Here is a 21,015-nt window from a genome sequence, read left to right as displayed (position 1 = left end):
TGCTTCTAGTTCCTTGCTAACACAACAGTGCTGCTATAGATATTTTGGCATGTATGAAGTCTTGGTTTTTGTCAATGACCTCACTGGAGTCTTGTGTTTATCAGTGGGAACTCTGGTTCATAGGGTATAGATACTTTACTTACTTTATTTGCATAATTCCACATTGCTTTCTAGAATGGTTGTACCAATTCACAGCTCCACCTACAATGCATTAGGGTATCTATCTTTCTGCAACCACTACAAAAGTGACTATCCCCATATTCCATTGTCTTTGCCCATTTATCCTGGGAACACTGGAGGAATGACTACAAGGAAGCAAACCTAGAACTGGAGAGAACCCTTAACCCATCCCTCTGCCTCCACTTAAACTACAAATGGAAATTCAGGTTTAAAAGCCCACCCAAGACTCATTCATTAATCTATCACTTAATGGCATCCTGTGCCACCCTCTTAAAGTCCTGCTGCTTTTTCTAGTAGTTTGAAGCTTCTAGCAATCAAGAATAGTAAGTATTGGGAAACCAGGAAATGAAGAATTCTTTCCTGGGCTACAAGAGTCACAGTGGGTGAGGTTCATGTACCAAGTCCATTCATTTCTAAGACCAATTTCATTCCCATGCTCCTCCCCAAATGTAGGGAGTGCCAAATATCAGTGTAGCAAGAGGAACAAAATATGAATCACTCACATGTGAATATTGATTTAGAGCTCGCAGAAAACCTCTTTCCTCCAAACACTATGAAACATGGTACAGTTTCTGGCACATAGAGGACATTTAATAAATAATAATTATATAAATAAATAATGGATTTAATGAATAAATATATTTAATAAATTCTTGCTTATCGGCTTTTGGAGGTAGCCACCATTAACAGATGAGGAAACTGAGGCTCATAGAAGTGAGGGCTCTATAACAACCAAATAGTAAATCTGGAAGTGGGAATACAAGTCTCCAGACTCCAGGTCCAGTTTCCTAATACATGACATTGCCAGGTTATGTATTCTGGTCACTTTCACAGAGAAGGCAAAGCTGAGTTGTCTAGAACCAGTTCTCAGTAAAATCAAGACATAGCTGAGGCTTGTCTAGTTTCCCTTTAATGGCCTCCCTGCCTTTTCATTTCCCCCACATTGTCCCCTGGCTGCCCGGGTCCCCTCTGGCATTGCTGTGCCCAAGCCTTCTCTGTCAGGACAGGACAGGACAGGGGAAGGGAAATGCTACGACATGATAGATTTTACTCTGTGATACAGTTCGGTGCTGATCCTTAGCTCCAAACACAGCAAAAAGGAGGCTCACATCTTTACCTTGCTGCTTGAAATACATTGTATACCATAGATTCATAGACTTGGAGCTAGAAGAGATGGTTTCCAGATTATCTAGTCCAATGTCTTCATTTTACAGATGAGGAAACTGAGACCTAGAGAAGAAAAGTGATTTACCCAAGGTTACAGAAGTAGTAAACAGAGCTAGGATTTGATTTTGTGATTCTGGTCTCCCTTGTTAGAATATAAACTCCTTGAGGGAAGGGACTTTCAATTTTGTCTTCAAATCCCCAGTGCTGGCATAGAGCTGGGAATGTGATAAATGCTTGTTGATTGATTTCCCCCATTAGAATGTAAGCATTCCAAGGACGGGCACTATCTTTTGCTTCTGTTTGTAGCCCGGCTTTAGCGCAGTGGAATAAACTCTTAATAAATCTTTGTTGATTTGACTGAACTTAATTAATGGATTGAACTTAGATGCTTTGAGTCCAAACCCAAAGTTGTTTCTAGTATCTCATGGAAGGCTTTCCTTGACAGAGAAAACTTTAGCAGGCATATCAAAGAAGCCTGAATAAATAAATAAATCCACTTTCTGGATAACTCAAAATAAAATAGATACTCTTTTGACCAAGGAAGTTTTGAATGTTTTTGTACAGAGGCAGAGGTATAGGCTTAATGATCATTGAAGCTGCTTGATTCCAAGAAAAACATTTTTAACTCCTGGGTATTTATTTCCATTCTCTAATGAACAGCAAGGTGATTCTCCCTTTGGGTGTTTGGCAGCTTACCCAGGTTATAGTGCCCTGGAGTTAAGCCTAGATTTCCTGAAAAATCACCCCCAGTTTCCTCCCTAAGATGTCTAATTAAGCAAGCCACCCCTCAGTAAAAAGAAATATTATGTATTCAAGGTCTCCCTCTGCTGGTCATGGACTGGTTATACCTTCAGTATTTGTTCAGTTGTTTTCAGTTGTGTTTCTATCTTAGGGGCCCCATTTTAGGATTTTATTGGCAAAGACACTGAAGTGGTTTGCCATTTCCTTCTCCAGCTCATTTTGCAGATGAGGAAACTGAGACCTATAGACTTTAGTGGCTTGCCCAGAGTGATACAACTACTAAGTGTCTGAGGTCAGATTTGAACCAACGAAGATGAATCTTCCTGACTCCAGGCCCAGAATTCTTTCCACTGTGCTACTTTGCTGCCCCTTCAAGGATTAGATGAGCATGTTTTGAATATCATTTGAATCATAGATTATCATTGGGCCAGAGCTAGAAAGGTCTTCGGAGATCATTTGATCCAAGGTTTCTTAACCTGTTTTATGTCAGGGACCTCTATGCCACTGGTGAAGTTTATGGATGACTTCTCAGAATATTGTTTTTAAATGTAGAAAATAAAATCCATAGGATTTCCCAGGAAACAAAAGGTTAGTGAAGCTGGATATATAAGACAGCTAGGGGGTGTAGTAGGTAGAACACTGGCCTTGGAGTCAGGAAGTCCTGATTCTTAATCCTACCTCAAATGGTTCTTAGCTGTGTGGCCCTCAACAATTCACTCTTTCAACCACAATTTCTTTATCTGCAAAATGGGGCTAATAATAGCACCCACCTAACAGAGTTGTTGTGGTGATGAAATGAAAAAAATAATAGGCAAAAGTTGGCTATTTTTCTTCTGTAATTAGGTGATCTAAGTACACAGGCTCCCTACAATATCCATGGGACTGCTTTTAGTGTTTGTAAATCCAGGATAAAAACCTCTAATCCAGTCCAGTGCCCCCCATTTTATAGATGATGAAATTGAATTCCAGGGAAGTGACTTTCTCAAGCTGTTGCCCAGCGAGAAATCAAGTCTCCTACTTCCCAGGCTAGTGCTCTTTCCAAATGGAAACGGGGAAGATCTTGTGGGCTAATGGACTTCAGGACTTGGTTGGACACACGTGATCTCATTCTAGCAAATAGAGAAGATGCCCAGGAAGCTTATGAGGGGTTTTGTGGGTTTTCTGTCTTTAGTTTGTAAATTGCGTCACATTCATCATCTTCCTGTGAACATCTGTCTCAAACACATGGCTCATTCCCAGATTTTCTTTTGCAAGTTTAGAATTCAAGCAGCTTGGCAGGGTTGACTTAAGGGGGCAGGGTAGGTAATTAGTAGTTGAAATTTAGCCTTGGAGTTAGGAAGACCTGGGCTTAAGTACTTCTTCCTTTTTCCTCCTTCTTCCTGAGGCAATGAGGGTTAAGTGACTTGCCCAAGGTGACACAGCTAGTATCAAGTGTCTGAAGCCAGATTTGAACTCAGATCCTTCTGACTCCAGGGCTGGTACTCTATCCACTGTGCCACCTAGCTGTTCCCTAAGCACATCTGTGTGTGTGTGTGTGTGTGTGTGTGTGTGTGTGTGTATGTGTGTATGTGTGTATGTGTGTATAAACTGTATGACCCTAGGGAGAACATTTAACTTCTCAGTGTCCCCAGGAAACCATCTGAAACAGTAAGTTGTAGTACAATAGAAAGGGTATTGATTTATAGTCAGAAGAATTGTTTAAATTCTACTTTTGATACTACCTATAACCCTGTGCATGTCACTTAAAGGTCCTTTTTCCTTATCTGTAATGTGAGGGTGTTGGGCTGAATAGCCTCTGATTTTCCTTTCCAACTCTGTTTCTGAGCCTTAGTTATAAAGAAGTTGGCCATCTGCACTGGTGACAGGAGTTTCCATACCAAGGAGTCTCTACTTCACTACCCTGATGAAATCACAGGTCTAAACAAAACCCTTGCCTCACTCGCTCCCCAACTCATCATTCGGTATACAGTTTCTCCTCCTCTGAGCTGTCCAGCTCTGCCTTCTTTGTAAAACCTGTTTTTCGCTTGCACTTTTCAAGGGCCTTGTCAAACCAATTCACACTAAAGTGTAAATGGTGACTAAAAGCTTAGTGTGTGACCCTCCCAGGACATGATGCTTTAACCTAGAGAAATGAATGTAATTTTGAATACACATACAGGTCAGTGAAAGAGTTTTATTTTTTTCTAATACTGTTTCCCCCTGGAAAGAGAAGGAGCTTTAATCACAGTATATGAGACCATTCCTCTCATGTTTAAGGCTAGCCCATTCTATAGGTATAGGGGAGCTAAGTAAAATTTTAACGTAGAAACACTTTATGAATTTCCCTTCTCTGGGACTTAGTTCCTTCATCTCTACATTGAAATGGTTGGATTAGACAACCTTTCAGGGCCTTCCCAGATCTGGCAGTCTTTGTTCCAGTTTTACATTCTGTACCACAAGATGGCAGTCCAAGCAGGCTCCATTCACCAGGAAACTTTCTGAGACCCTGAAAAAAACCAAAAGCAGTGAAAATGAGGAGGAAATAGTTTGATTTTGTGAGCCAGTCACTGGACTGAAAATTATATCCATAGAGTGCTAGATCCAGAGAACCTGGGTTCAAATCCCTGACACAGCCTGTGTGACTTTGGGAAGCTCATCTTCACCTTTCTCAGCCTTTATATTCTCATCTATGAAATGAAGGGGATGATAAACTTAATCCTAAGGTCCCTTGTAATTCTGACTATATGTCTATGACTTGAACAGGACTAGAACTCAGGCCTTCTACGAAGCCAGTGCTGTTTCTACTACAAGAATTCTGTCCCTAGGGTCTGCCACCAGTTATATTCCGGAAGGAGGACCAGAGGGAAGGAATGTGGCATGTAACACTTAATCTACCTCCCGTCCAGAGGTATCACCAAAGTATTAATGCAAAAATGCTCTGAACACTATTGTTATATAAAAGTAAACATGTCCTGAATGTGACATTTCATATTCATACTCAATTGTTTTACTGAAATATGTATTAGTTGTTTGGTTTTTTTTTTATCAGGATAGTCATTTAGGAATTTAAAAAACAAAACAGTGTCTGGGGACAATGAGTCACAACTCTTTGGGTGTTCAGGACCAGAGCATGATTATGAGAAAGCTGCTGGTCCCAGGAATGATAGGCCAGCAGGCTTCAACTTGCCCCCAGCTGAATACCATTAGTGGGAGAGAAGTTTTTAAGGAACAGCTGCAGGGTGGGGTTAAGTATTGTGCTTTCTTAGGGTGGGTGGGTTCTGGATCTGGGAACCCAGCCCACGGTGGGTTTCTCAAATAGAGTCTCAGCTCTGGAAACCACAGAAAACACCATACAATCATAGAATTATAGATTTAGAGGTAGAGAGTACCTTAGGGGTCATTTTGTCTAACTCTTTCATTTTACAAATGAGGAAACCAAGACCCAGAGAGGTTGTAGCTTGCGCAATGTGAGACAGTGGCACAACTGGAATTCAAACCAAGTTCTCTGACTCCAAATACGATGCTTTCCCCTTCACCCCCAATTCACTGTACCATACTGCCTGTCCATAGTGAAAATGTAGAGAATGTCATTAGTTTCCCTTCCCCAGAGTGCTGGCCTTCTCTCTGCTTAGGACAGCCCATTCCATTCACTCACAAATTAATTTTTTTCACTCAGTAAGTCTATAATGAACAGTCCATATGTGTCCAGTCTTATGCAAAGTATAGTGGAAGGAAAGATAGAGTCTACCAGACTTGGGGAGTTTGTGGACAGATAGAGAGATTTGGGGTCTGGAGGAATAAGATAACTTGTCTGTCTTAAAACCATCTTAACTTCCTTGACCTTAATTCTATTTTTCTGTGATGATAATCTTTGATGTCCCTTCCAATTTAAATCCTATAACCATGTAGATTGAGCTTGTTCATATCGTGGTCCCACTCCTATTATCTTTCTTCAGATTGGGAAAATTTTTACTTTATAACATTGTTTGAAACCAGAAAGAAGCACAGACAAGCAGGATAGCTTTGAAAGCTACAGGGTGAGTGTATACACTTCAAAGAAAAGCAAGCTATACGTAAGAAAGATCTCCACTTTTAAGTACAATTGTCTTTCTCTTGTCTGTTATGTATATCCATTTAATTTAGTGTTTGTTAAAGTCAAAATAAATGCAATTTTTATAAAAAATAACACAGTTTGAAATCTACCATTCAAAATTCATTTAGATTAGCAAAGATTCTCTTCGTTGGTTCTGCCATTTACTAGACATATGATCTTGGGCAGGTTATTCAACCTTTCTGTTCTATCATGCGGTAGGTTAAGAATGCATGACAATCAAATGAAACAGCATATCACTTCTTAAATTTTAAAGCTCTAGATGAAGGTAAGTTATTTTTATCAGCTTTACCTCTCCAAGCCTCAATTATTTCATTTAGAAAATGGGAAGAATGAGATTTGTTCTAGTCAGCATACTACATGCTAAAGTTGATGAAGCACCTCAGCATCGTGCTGTATGAGGATTGGTGGAGAGAGGACAAGATCACAGATGCAGATCTAGAAGGGACCTAAGAAGTCTGATGGGGATTTACTGGCTTGCTCAGTGCCACACAGGTGAAGTGTCAGAGGCTGAATGTTAAAACTCAGGTTCCTTTGAAGCCGAAAAGGAGAGACAGTTAGACCTGATAAAAAATGAGAAGGTGGAATAATATGATATCCAATGTTCTTTCCAGGTGGAATCCTTTGATTCAATGCTTCCAGGTAAAGAAGAGCTTCCTAACAATTGTTTTCATTCAGTCATTTTTCGTGTTTGACTCTTCATGACTCCTTTTTGGATTTTCTTGGCAAAGATGTTAGGGTGGTTTGCCGTTTCCTTCTCTAGCTCATTTTACAAATGAGAAAACTGAGGTGAACAGAGATTGTGACTTGCTGAGGGTCATATAACTAGTAAATGTCTGAGACTGGATTTGAACTCAGGTCTTCCTGACTCCAGACCAAGCACTGTATCCGCTGTACCACTTAGCTGCCCTTCTAACAGGTAGGGCTGTCCAAAAATGGATTTGATTTTTTTTGGCAGGTAGCAAATTCCCCATCATTAGAGTCTTGAAGGAACGGCTGGATGATCACTGGTTTTTGGCATGTAGTAGAGGGAGCTCCTGGTTAGACAGAGCGGTTAGATAAGATAACCTCAGAATTTGGAGATTCTCTTATTCTGCAATTCAAATAATGAGTGCAGATACAGATAGCAAGGAATAACTCAACAGATCTGGGAACGACAAAGATCCTTTCAATAAAATCGATCTGAGGTATGTGTGTGTCTGTGTGTGTGTCCGTGTGTGTGTCTGTATGTGTGTGTCTGTGTGTGTGTGTCTGTGTGAGAACGCATGTGTTTGGGGTGGTGGTGGTAATTTCGTCAGTGCCGGATCTGTGGCAATTGAGAAGTACAGAGGATAATAAAGAAAACAGCTATCATTACATACAACTTTAAAGGTTTGCAAAACATTTTGATCTCCCTTGATCCTCACAAGGACCCTGGGGGCTAGATGCCATTATTATCTCCACTTCACAGATGAAGAAACTGAATCTGAGAGATGTTACATGACTTTCCAGGGTCACATGACTTAAGATGTCTGGTATTCTGTTCATTGCTATTCAACTACCATTGAATAGTCTGGGACAGAATTTCATTTCGGGTCCTTCTGAATCCATTGGCCCATGGATAGGCCTAGCCCAGGCTGAAAGGAGAGCAGCCCTCCTAAGCTGTGGTGATGAACATCCTCTGCTCTCTTGGTGGGGAAAGAAGGAGAGAAAAAAAAATCTAGCCCTGCATTAAATTCTAAGCCTCTTCCTTTGTTTCTATTGTAACTGGGGAATAACATAGGCAAAAGCAGAGAACCAGGAACTCTCAAAGAATATTCAGGGAATGATGAAACCAGCTTGGCTGGAGCAGAGCTGAGTGCTGGGGAGTAGTCAGAGATAGTAACTCACATTTATATAACACCTTACAAAGGTTTACAAAGCATTTTCCTTGCAACTACTCAATGAGTTTAGTAAGGTTGTTGAAAGAGGGTCTATTCCTCTGTCCGTAGCCACACTTAACTGTGTTAAGATCTTTGTCTTTGCTGCTAACTAGGTGTAGGGCTTTACTTACCCTGGTTTGGATGGAGTAGAGAATCCATGATGGAGAGATGAAGTTGGTTTAAGCCATGTCCAAGACCTCTGATTTTACTGGTGTGAGAATTCCTTCCTCCAACTGGATCAAGACCAGTCAGTTTCCCAGAAGTGAGACAAACTGACCTCACGGATAGAGTTTTGGATTTGAAGCCAGAAAGACTTGGCTTCAAGTCTTGTCATTGATACATAAGAGCTCTGTGACTGTGGGTTTCAATAACAAAGGTCAGAATTTTGCCCATTATGTTGTGTTGTTAAGAGACTGAGAATGTTCACAAAAGTGAATCCATGGACAAAGTAACAGGTTGGAAAGACAGGTCAGCTCTGAAAAATATTGGAAATTTTGTTATCTTCCTTTGCAAGGTCCCTTTTTTCTCTCCCCCTTCTTCTATTACTCCTTTTTTCCTCTGATCTCTTTTTTCCTCTCTCCTTTCTCCATCTCCCATATCCTACAAACCCTATAATCTCATCTTGTACTGAGTCCTTTTTGTCAAGGTGAAAAGTAATACCTTAGATGCATAATTAATCAATTCTCCATTCAGTCAACAGGCACTTATTAAGTGCCTTCTAAATGCCAGACGGTATTGCAGAGAGTAGTGGACTTGGAGTCAGAAAATCTGGGGGTTCAAGTCCTGACAAAGTAATCATTCGGTCTTGGGCAAACCACTTAACTTCTCAGTTCCTCAGGCTCTTTTAGGTCTTCCTTAGACTTTACTTTGCTGAGAGAATCTCTCATCTTCATTGGTAGGGAGAATTCCTTATTAGAAGGTTCTCCACACACTTGCAATGAAGTCCTAAGTCCAGTCCCACACCCCTCAAAAAGTGTTGGGGATAGAAATACCAAAATGAAATCATCCCTGCCCTCATTCTATAAGGGGAAAGAACATGTGCATATATAAGTAAATACAACAAGGTAATTTTGTTGGAGGGAGGCACTAGGAGCTGGGAATATCAGGAAAGGCATCAGGATTAGGAGATGATTTTTGACAGCAACTAAATAGCCTAAGAGGCAGAATTGAGGTGGGGGGGGGTGCATTCCAGGCATGGGGGACAATCTGTGCAAAGTCACAGAAATGACGGATGGTGCATGAGGAATATCAAGAAGACATGTCTGTCTACACCAAAATATTCCTGGCTGATAATTTATTTACACTGAGGTTATTAGGGATTCTTCCAAAGGGATTTTGGAAGAGGAGCCCCGAAAGGGAACTGTCTACCTAAAGCAGCGAATTTGGAATGAAGATATTTCAGATGCTGTAGAAATATGAATGTGGTGGGAGAAGGTGGCTTCAGATCACCTTGCAGATCAGTCTTGCAGTGGTATGTAAGGAGTGGGTACTATAGCTATGCTTTTGTTGCGTTGATCTTTTTTGTTGTTGTTGTTTAAATCATAGATTACAAAAAACGTTAAAGCTGAAAGGGAAATAGAGTTTGAGAAGGGGAGTAATGAATAATAAGCTTGAAGTATGTTAAAGCCAGGACTTTAAATTCCAAACAAAGGAGTCTGTATTTGACCTTAGTCCAAATAGGGAGCCACTGGAATTTACTGATCAGGAGAGTGATATGACCAGAGCTTTGCTTTAGGAAAATCAACTTTTCGACTAAAATATAGATTGGAGAGGAGAGAGATGAGTAGGAGGCCAGTTAAGAGGCTACTGAAATAGTCTAAGCTAAAGATGCTGAGTAACTGACCTGGGACTATGGTCATAGAATGTTAGCAGTAGAATGGCCAGTGAAGATCATTTAGTACCATCCTCTAATTTTATTTAGAGAAAAGGAAACAGAGGCAAACAACTCACCATACATCACCCATTTAGGTTCTCCAGAAACCATTGGTTCCTGTATAGCCTTAGTCCTGTGTGAGGAGAGCAGCCCTCCTAAGCTGTGGTGATAGCCCCCTCTCTTTGTGGGAAAAGGGAGGAAAGAAGAAAATCTAGCCCTAAACTGAATTCCTAAACCTCTTATGTTGTTTCTACTGTGGGGAATAGCATAGGTAAAGGCACAGAACCAAGAAATCTCAAGGAGTATTCAGGGAATGGTGAAACCCACTTGGTTGGAGCAGAGCTGAGTGCTGGGGAGGAGTCGGAGATAGTAACTCATATTTTTTTAGAGCTGAGGCTCTAGTATTCCTAACTGATAACTTATTTACACTGAGGTTATTAGGAACTCTTCCAAAGAGATTTGCTATTTTAGAAGAGGAGCCTGGAGAGGGAATTGTCTTTACTCAAAGGAATGAGTTTGTAATGAAGATATTTCCAATGCTATAGAAATATGGATGTGTGGGGGCTTCAGATCACATGTAGCTAGTAGGCAGCCTTGCAGTGGCATAAAAGGGGTGGGTACTATAGTTATGCTTTGGTTGTGTGGATTTTTTTTTTTTTTACTTAAATGGTAGATCAAAAAAAAGTTAAAGCTGAAAGAAAAATAAAAGAAATTGTACGGTGAAGGAAACTGAGGCCCAGACAACTAAGGTCACTTGCCCAGTTTTAGTGGCAGAACCAGAACTAAGACCCAGAAGTCTTTACTCCTAGCCCAATCCTCTTTTCACTAGTGTATGACAATTCCTCCAGGGATTCCTTCTCTTACCATTCCTTCCCCCTCTGTGTTGTTTTCTCCCCACACACCTCCACCACCAAGTTTCTTCTGTGATTTCCCATTGCCTTTCAGTGGAACACTTCCTTTCAGAGAGGGTCTGCTTTTACAAGGCAAGAGCTACTCCTGTCAACCCTGAAAACATGCTTCAGCTGAGAATCTGGTAGAGATTCTGTGTTGTGACTCTCTCTATAAAGGATCCCCAGCCCAGAAGAGGTTCATAGGAATCAAAAGGAGGAGCCTACATTTCCTTCTGTGTGTGTCTTAAGAGTTCAGGAACAAATGTCTATCTGTTTTTCTGCTGGTAGTAAAGTTGGGCATGCTGAAGCGGGTGTTGACTCAGTGGCTTCATGTGGCCTAGTGTGTGGAGGGCTCAGAATGCTCTCTTAATGAGCTCATTATTCTGCCTGGTATAGTTGGGATTATTGGCTAATATGGTAATGTACTTTTGATTAACATCTGAGCACCTAGTAAATAAGCTGGGCTTTCTTTCAGGCGACTTGACTGATGGATTAATTTCTAAGATGCCTCATTGTTTGGTAAATATTCTCTGTTATTCCTGAGCCTTTTCCAGATTTTTCTGCCTGAATGTTGACATTGTGGTTCAGCCCTGGGAGAACAGAGAGACAAGCACTGGGTTTTATGGACAATTAGTTCTGGCTTTAAGCTGGCAGTCACGATGGTGTCTGTAAGGGGGAGGAAAAGACTTGGAATGTGATGCAGGTGGATTTGTGATCCCTCTGTGATTCATTTTCCTAAAACAACAATCAGTTTATCTTGTCACTCCGTTGCTATGGAATCCACAATGGTTTTATGTTGCTAACAGGATCAAAATCAAATTCATGTGCATGTCTTTCCAAGGGTTACCCCCAGTGGACTTCGGACATTTGCTTGATGGCTCAGGGAGATAGCTAGGGGGTTGAACTGGGGATTGGAGGGTTAATGGTGATATAGGCTCCTGGGTCCCAGACCTTCTTAGCACTTACTTCATAGAATCCAGAGCCATGAATGCGCTCATATGAATAGCATTACGCTACCCCCTACATTCAGAAGACTTTAACCTTTCTGGGCCTCAGTTTCAACTCTAATCACAGAGTTATTGAGTGGAAAAAATGAGACAATATATTTGAAAGTAAGCATTTGAAATGTTATAAGTGCTATCCAAATGTAGAGTGAAGGCATTATTATTATGATTGCCAGTACTAGTACTAATATTTCATTATCTGGCCATCCTCTCTGTCCAGCGTCTGCTCATTCCTATATGGCTTTTCCTCCTTCTTTCCTCTTCCCTTCCCACCCTCTCACAGGGAGGAGTTTAGACCAGCAATGGCTTCAGTCCCTCATCCTCCACTCTCTAATACCTTGAATTTCTTCCACCTTGACATTGTTCTCCTCCCTCTTTTCCTGGAAATTGACTTTGAAATTCCTATTCATTCCTTGCCTTTTGAAGAAATGGAGGAGGAAGACAGGAGAGCTGGCTTCAGATGGGTGCCTCTGAGCTCCTGGAGGTTATGTTGCATCAGACCAACAGATCATCCATAAGGCCCCTATAAAGTCTAGGGCTAGAATTATAGTTCATTCTAAGCAGACAGGCTCCTGAGGTTTAGATATTATTTAAAGAGACAGAATGTTGCTCAGGTCAAAAAGTTTGGCAGGAAGAAAGGCCTATTCTTGCCTGAAGCCACAGATGTGAAGTAGAGAATGAGACCTGCTATCGAGATTCTTTAAGAAGGAAATCTATGGACATCCCATAACTCCTGGAAATCTGAAACCCTGTGCAAAATTTTGAAGCGATGGAAAGTGAGTTTCAGGACCCCAGTCTTTGTCTTTCTGTACCTGAAAGACATGTTTCTATACACAGTCTCCCTGTGATTCTGTCTGCTCATCAGCAGTCCTGACCTTCTGCTCCAACACACACACACACACACACACACACACACACACTCATACACACATACATGTTCTGTTTCAGTCTCAAGATAATTAGGAACTTAAGAACTATTCTATATTCTATATTCTATAACTCACATCTAGGTCTCTGTCAATCCCAGTGCCTAGAAAACTGATGGTGTTTTATAGGGATCTAGAGATATATGGATTAGGACCCAGAGATGTAAACCCTTTTCACTCCTGGCTGCACAGACAGGCTTCTGCCTTAACCTGGAACCTTTTCCTCTTCTTATTTGTGTGGTGGGTGGGTGTATGGGTAGAAATCTGTAAAGTCCTTTCAGTTTCTAACATATAATGATTCTCTGCTTCTATGTATCTGTAGCTATACATATAGCTATAAATGCATATGTAAGGAAGAGGGCTCCACATGTGTAGTGAGGCTCCTTGTGTGGCTAGGATGTTGTCATTGACTTGGCTTGAAGGTAAAATAGACCCCTCTAACTTCTTCTACCCTGACCCTTCTCCAATGGAGACTTTTATTTCTCCCAAAAGGGGAAGGAGGAAGTTGGGCTGGAGGCTTACCACTCCACCCTCCTCACAGAGAGGATACCAGGCAAGAAGTATGTCTATCTGCCCCCTATATCATTTGTCCAGGAGATATGATTGGGTTCTGCCTAACTTTGGATCACTTTGTCATTTAGGTCAAAAGAAGAGGTCCCAAGATCTACATCCAAGGCTTAATCCCTCACCCAATATCAATTCCATACTGAAATAATATAGCAAATAGCAAAGAAGCCCATTTTTCTAAATTATATCAAAACAGAAATCAGAGAAGCTGATAGGAGAATGTATACCAGACAACAGAGGGTGAAAGAGCCGTCCCATTGGAAGTGAGATAATTATTCAACTCAACCAAGAAAGACTGCCCTGATATCAGCTAAGGGGAAACTCTCTGAAGTCTCTAGAATAGCAAGCTATGAGCAGGGACATGATGGAGACTGCCATTTCCTCTCATGTCATTGCAGAGTCTTTTCCTTCAGAAGCAATCTGAAGTGGAGTTGGCCTCTTCCATCTTCTCTTTCAAAGTTGGAAGCCATATTGATACTTAAAGAAAACTTGAAGCTTAACCAGTCCCAAAATGAGGACTAACTTTGAGGAGTTCTGAAGGAGGACTGGAAGGGGACCTTCTTTTAAAGAGTCCTGAAAGGGATTTAGCAAAGGCTAGAATTCTTTCTCTTCTCATCAACTCTGCCCTGTTCCTCATACAAGACTGGGTATTCATCTCCACCAGTAAGCAAAGTGTCTTATGTCAAAGAGCCTTGAATAGGGATTACACATAGATAAAACTACTATATGCATGGGGAAATTTTTTTTCACCAAATGTTTATCTTTTCTAGAGTTGTCAGTGTCACTCCCAGGATAAGACACCTAGCTCTAAAGCCTTTGGAAATGCATAAGTAGATATGGAGAGCCAGCACTCCAGGGAAAGAGCATTGGATTTAGAGTAAGAAGACCTTGATTCAAATCTTGACTCTGGTACTTACTGTGTGATCTTGGTCAATTCAAATGACCTCTCTGGGTCTTAGTTTCCACATCTTTAAAATGAAAGATTTGAATTTGGTCTCTCCAAGATCTCTTTGAACTTTATAGTTCCATATGCGATCCATTTCCTCAATCCTGTGATTAAACTATATGACAGATTAGCAGAGTGCATCCCTATCTAGTCCTTCCTCATCCTTTCCTGTTCTCAGTGACTATTCCCCTACTAATCTATCCCCTGTCCTTGTCTTCTCTTCCTTTTACTTATTAGTGCCTTCTCTCAGGATATTATCTATGAACATGCCAGTATGTTTCTTCTTCCACAGAGTATTTTCTTTCTAAACCTTTTCTCTAATAGTGGAGTAGAAAGTATTTTCTCTGTAAAATGAATTTTGGACCTCAGGGAACAGGTGAGGAAGGTACAGAACAGTATGTTAGAGAGCCTTCTTCTAGTTCGTTTGTCTGGAATAGTCTAATCTAAACTCTTCCTGTAAATCCTGAGAAGAAATTCACATAGGCCTTCTAAAATATGAAATTCCAGGAACTGAAAGGAGAGGATATTATTCATTTAGATTCAGAAAATATTTGAATGTATATACCCAGCAAGATAAGCATTCCTACGTTCTCCTACCAAGCTGGCTGAGCCTTCTTCAGCCTCAAAATGTTGATATCATGGTGTGTTTTAGATATCACTGTTGGTTCCTATAGCAACAAGAGGTCATCAAGTGTTGAAGTGAGGGGCCCGTAATGAATCAGTGAAATGGAAAAAAAAAGACTTTTGAAGGAGAAGTTTGTGCCAACTTTGGTGTTGGAAAAAAGCTTCTGAGAAGGGAAAGCACCTGTGGGGTTTGAATGGCCTGTTAAATGGATACAATAGGCTTCCAACATTTTTTTCTAAAAGATATGTATTCATTTAATTCACAAGTTATTTCCTATTCATTATGTGAACAGATAATTTTGTGCAATAGACTAAGGAGGGCACAACACAGTCAAGGAACTTCAAGCTAGTTGGGGAGACAGGACTAGCATGTAAAATGTCTGTACAAGAGGGGGGAAAATGGGATCTAATTAAAGTATAGTTATCCCTTCCACATCTCAACTTTCCCCATCAAGGTTTTACTGTATTGTGGGTCAGCATAAGAAGTTAAATGGGAATTTGGGAGGAGTTTTGTGAAAGCTGCAGATATCACATGAAGGCTAGCAGACAACACTGAAAAAGTTTAGAAACTCAAAAATGCACAAAATGTATGTACAGTATTGTATGATATCAAACAAATTTTACAATAAGGTACTGTAAATACCTCACAAAAGAAAAAAGAAAAAAAATCAGGCGTTTTTTCTGATACAAGTGGAGGGCCAAAAAGTTTTGTACGGATTTTCCAGATTGTAGGAGTGTTGTACTCCTAACCTCCTTGAGATGTGGAAGGGATAACTGTACCAGATTCTGTGTTGCAAAAGGGTAGGAGTTCATGGAGGAACAAGAGATTCCCATTGGCCAATGTGGTCAGGAAAGACTTCTAGAAGAGGTAGAGTTTGAGCTACTGGGTGAGTAAAATCTGGAGGAGTATTAGAGAGTGGGTGAGCATTTCAGCTGAGGAGAACATTGTGAGCAAAGCAGGGAGGTGACCGTGAACCTTGCACATGGAAGACCTGGGATGAGGAAGAGACTGACTGGGTTAATTTATGCTCTGGGAGAGCAGTGGGAGATAGGATTGAATAGGTAGGGTGGTGGCATATTCTAGAGGACTTTGAAGGTTTGGAATAGAATTATTATTTTGTATTTTTGTTGATTGATTTGGACTGGGATAATTAGTTAGATCTGTAGGAACGGAAAAACTCTTCTAGTCTTGGATAGATAAAAATGTTCCAGAAATTTAGCAGAGAAATATATTTTGAGCAACCAGCAGGCAGTGAAAATTGATTTTGAAACTACAAAGGCACATGAGCAGACATGATAAACTTGTTTGGTTGCTTGCAAAGTAGGACCATAATTCCAGGACTGCTGCTCTGAAATGTTGGTACAGAAGGACCAGGCTCCTTTATTCTCTTACCCATAGAGGGGCGGATGAACTTGCCAACTAGTAAGATCTATCAGCAAAGGACAGAACAATGATAGGTGATTTAAAGGGAATTTTAATTTTCCTATACTTCTCTCCCTAGAGCTGTAACTTTCCTTCTGTTGCTTTCTTTTTTCTGTGTTTTAAGTTCCTGACCTGATTGGGTTATCTTAGACTTCTCATCTAAAAATGGTAATTAACCTTTACTGTTTAGTAGACTTTGTAAATTCTTGAGAGGTTTTCACAAGAAAGGACTTGGGTATTTGGAATGTGACAATAAAAATAGTGATAGCAACTAAAATCTATGTAGCACTTTAAGGTTTGAAAAACATATGACAAATATCTTATTATATCCTCAAAACAACCCTGGGAGGTAGGTACTATTATTTTTGCCATCTTACTGATGAGGAAACTAAGTCAGACAGACATTAAATGACTTGCCCAAGGTCATTAACAAGTAGTTAGGCAGGATTTGAACTCAGGTTTTCATATATAGCACTCAGGTTCACATATAGCACTCTATTTACTGTACCACCCAGTTGCCTCATATAGTAATAAGATCAGTTCCAGAATCAGTACAACTAGATAAGCTCTATTATCTTCAAAGTAGTCACCGAGGGTGTAAATAATCTTGTTTATTTTTGCTTTTTGCTGAAAATGTGTTTAGAGCCTGTCTTTTGGAATTACTTTCAGTCACCCACAAAACAAAGATCATCTTCATAACTTTTTATATTTTTTTGACCCAAAATGGAGCTACCCCAAACTTAGCCACATTGTTCACTAGAGCTGGCTCCAAAGAGCTTTGGTTTATCTCCTTAGAAGTCCATCCTTGAGGCAGAAAGATTTGCTAGTTCAAAAATCCATCTGCTTTTCTGAGCCTAGACTTTCTTTCAATAGGCTATTTTTGTTCAGGAAATACCTGCTTTTTCTGCCTGGTTCCCTTTAGCCCTCCCTTTTCTGGAATCTTCTATGCCTATTCCTTCCTTCTTTCCTTCTTTCCTCCCATCTCTTCCCCCTTTTTCTTTCCTTCCCATTTGTGTTCAGTCTTACCATTGAGATTCTGGACCTTTTGTTCTTACAGATGATTTTTTCCCCCTAGCTCTATAAAATAGTTCTTTAGTAGTTTGATTATTATGGCACTTAATAAGTAAATTAATTAAGGTAGCATTCTAAATTTAACAATGATTATTTCTACAATTATCTAATTCTGTATTTCTGGAAAGAGCATTTTATAATTGGATTCCTGTAGTTCCTAGTGTGTCTAGATTGATAGACTCCCAATCATTTTATATTTTCTGAAGTGGTTTTTTTTTAATAGAATCTCTCTTTCTAGGTCTTTCTGCCAGGTTTTATTGTTAACCAACAGGAATGCTGATGATTTCTGTGGATTTATTTATCCTGTAACTTTACTGAATTGTTTGTTTCAATTAATTTTTAGTTGACTCTCTAGGGTTTTCTAAGGAAATTATCATCTCATCTGCAAAAAGGATAGTTTTATTTCCCCTTTGCCCATGATTATACACCCATTTTTTCTCTCATTGCTACAGACAGAGAATTTCTAACACTGCATTAAAAAAAAGTAGTGATAAAGGGCAATTTTACTTCACCTCTGACCTCACTGGAAAGGCCTCTTAACTTTTAAAATTAGACATGATGTTTGTTCTTAATTTTAGATAGATATTATTTACAATATTAAGGAAAAGTTCATTTATTCCTCTGCTTTCTAGTGTTGTTTTTTTTTAGCAGAAACTTGTTGGATTTGGTTAAAATCCTTTTTGGCATTTATTGCTGTAATCATGTGGTTTTTATTATTTATATTATTAACATGACATATTTATAGTCTTACTTATGTGGAACCAATCCTAAATTCCTAACATAAATCCAATCTGGTCGTAGTATATAATTTTTCTAATATGTTATTGAAGTCTATTTTATTACAAAACATTATTAAATATTGCATTTAAATTTTTATGTCAATGTTCATTTGGAATATTGGTCTAGAGTTTCTTTTTTATTTTTCTCTGCTTTTCTCTTCTTGCTACTAAGACTGCATTTGTACCTTAGAGATTTGAAGGGTCCTTTTTTTTCTATTATTATAAACAATTTATCAGTTTATGTAACATTGGAATTAATTATTCTTTGAATGTTTAATAGAATTCATTTAGTCTTAGAGGATTCTGTCTCAACAACCCTTCCCCTCCCCCCACCTTAGGACTTCATTCATAACTTATTCACTGTTTTTTTTTTTCTCCTGAAAATAAATTTTTTTAATTGCCTAGTCCTCCTTTTGTTAATCTGGGTATTTTATCATTTTGCAAATATTCATCTATTTCCTCTGTTATCAATTTTTTAACATACAGGGTATCCTAAATGTCTTAGGACAGTTAGTTAAAAGTTTTAATAGCTTAAAACTGCACTAAGCCTTTTAGGACAATAAATAATTAGGCAAAATCGTATCTTGTAATTTCCTATATTTACTCTTCAATTTTTGTGAATTCTCCTTTTTCCTTTTTGATATGAACAATTTAGTTTTTATCACTCTTTTAAAAAAAAGTCTTATTATCTTATTAAATCCCGCCCCCAATTCCTAATACTGTTTATCAATTCAACATTGGTTTTTCTGTTTTTGTGTTCTGTTTTGTCCATCTTTAATTTTCGAACTTTTTACTTCATTGCACATATGGAGTATTTGATTTATTGTTGTTCCAGTGTTTTTAGTTGTATGCCAATTCACTGATTAGATATAAATTTGGCATTGATTAGGCAGGGAGGTGGTACAGTGAAAAGAGTGCTGGGCTTAAACTCAGGAAGACCTTAGTTCAAATCTGGCCTCGGACACTTACTAGCTGTGTGACCCTGGACAAATCACTTAACTTCTGTTTGCCTCAGTTTCCTCATCTGTGAAAAGTGTGAATGATAATAACACATACCTCCCAAGGTTGTTTTGAGGATCAAATGAGATCATATTTGTAAAGCCCTCAGCACATAGTAAGTGCTTTATAAATGTTAGCTGATATTAGCTATTTTTATTTCTTCTATCTTTTGTTGATAGAATCATTTACAGATAAAAATTTTCCCCTCAGATCTGCTTTAGCTGCATCCCATAAATTTTAGTATGTAGTCTCATTATTGCCACTTTCTTTAATGAGAATTTCCTATTGTTTCTTTACTTTGTTCTTGGAATCATCATAATTATATTATTCAAATCCACATTTTATTTTTCATACCTTTTACTTTTACATCGCATTCATATCTAAACACACACTTCTTCTTCCCCCTCCCCTATGCATTGAAGTTAAAACACTGGAGTGAAAAGAAACCAAAAGATAAACACAAATGAGGAACTAAACATAAAGAGATTTTAAAAAGATAAACTCAGTTGCTGCTATGTGGGCTCCCCATTGAACCCTGCTGCCTATTCTACAAGGTGTTCTGTTATTGATTCAAGTTCATGAGGGGCAGCTAGGTGGTGTAGTGGATAGAGCACTAGTGCAGGAGTCAGGAGGACCTGAGTTCCAATCTCACCCCAGACACTTGACACTCATTAGCTGTGTGACCTTGGGCAAGTCACTTAACTCCAATCGCCTCATCCTGGGTCATCTTCAGTCATCCTGATGAATATCTGGTCACTGGATTCAGATGGCTCTGGAGGAGAAGTGAGGCTGGTGACCTGCACAGCCCTCCCTCACTCAAAACAAAGTCAAGTGCAAGTCGTGTCATTATTTCTGTGATGGCATGGTCTTCTTTGGCAACGAAGGACACACACACACACACACACGCACACGCATTGACACATCCCTTGCAACAAAGATTAGTGGAAAAGGGCACAAAGCATCTGAAGTCACAGGGCCTGACTTCACATTCTGCCTTGGGCAGAATTGCTGATTCTGTGACCTTTGGCAAATCTCCTAACTTCTCTGGACCTCAGTTTCTCATCTGTAAAACATGGGCATTGGACCAGTTGGCCTTTCAGGAACCATCTAGCTCTACTTTCAAGATCCTATGATTAAAAATGAAAAAAGAAAAAAATGAAGTTTAGCAAAGTTAACTAACATTGACTATCTGACCACAAATGCAGTATTTCATATCCATAATTACACCCCATTCTCACCTCTGTCTCGCACGTGACTGCATCTGCAATGAAGGGAGGGAGGGACTTTTTCTCAACTTTCTTCAGTCTGTCTCAGTCTTTATATTTAGCAGCCTCCAGTTTTGTTGCTGCTTCTGTTTACATCACTGTAGTAACTGTTCTGTTATTTTACTTTATATCAGTTCCTGTCAATCTTTATATGCTTCTTGGAATTCCTTATATTCATTATTTCTTATTATTTAATAGTATACCATTATATTCATATATCACAATTCATGTAGCCATTCCAAAATTGACCAACCACATCATTTTGAAGTTGAAGAAATAAAAACTTAAAGAAGTAAGGAGACTTTGCCCAAGGTCACAGAGGTAATATTTGTCAGAACTAGGATTCCAACTCAAGTCATCCAAATCCAGGACTCATTTGGTTACTTCCTCCCAGTTGTAGATGAGATGCCAGATGTTTCATGATCTTCCCATAGTCTTCTCAACATTTATCAGTGCATCTCTGGGTCTGGGCACATAGTAGGCATGTCATAGTAAACACTAAGTTAACTAAATGAAATTGAACTGAAAGTCCTCTCTGCTCAGACTACTCAAGGGAAGCAGTGCAAGTC

General features: G+C 39.4%; 1 protein-coding gene and 1 long non-coding RNA gene across 4 annotated transcripts in view; one reads left to right on the top strand and one right to left on the bottom strand.

Moving 5' to 3' along the window:
* The window catches only part of ARHGEF4 (Rho guanine nucleotide exchange factor 4), a 501,611-nt gene that overhangs the window by 171,681 nt on the left and 308,915 nt on the right, over nucleotides 1–21,015 (top strand). The window lies entirely within an intron of this gene.
* On the bottom strand, nucleotides 805–20,502 carry LOC140506359 (uncharacterized). The gene is made up of 3 exons (XR_011967897.1): nucleotides 20,420–20,502; nucleotides 4,468–4,573; nucleotides 805–1,410 (listed from the first exon to the last, which is right to left on the bottom strand). It is a non-coding gene; the product is annotated as an uncharacterized lncRNA (long non-coding RNA).

The sequence above is a fragment of the Notamacropus eugenii genome, chromosome 5 (assembly GCF_028372415.1).
Source record: "Notamacropus eugenii isolate mMacEug1 chromosome 5, mMacEug1.pri_v2, whole genome shotgun sequence".
Classification (NCBI taxonomy): Eukaryota; Metazoa; Chordata; class Mammalia; order Diprotodontia; family Macropodidae; genus Notamacropus; species Notamacropus eugenii.
The sequence above is the reverse complement of the archived record's forward strand: the minus strand, read 5'-3'. Positions and strand labels throughout refer to the sequence as shown.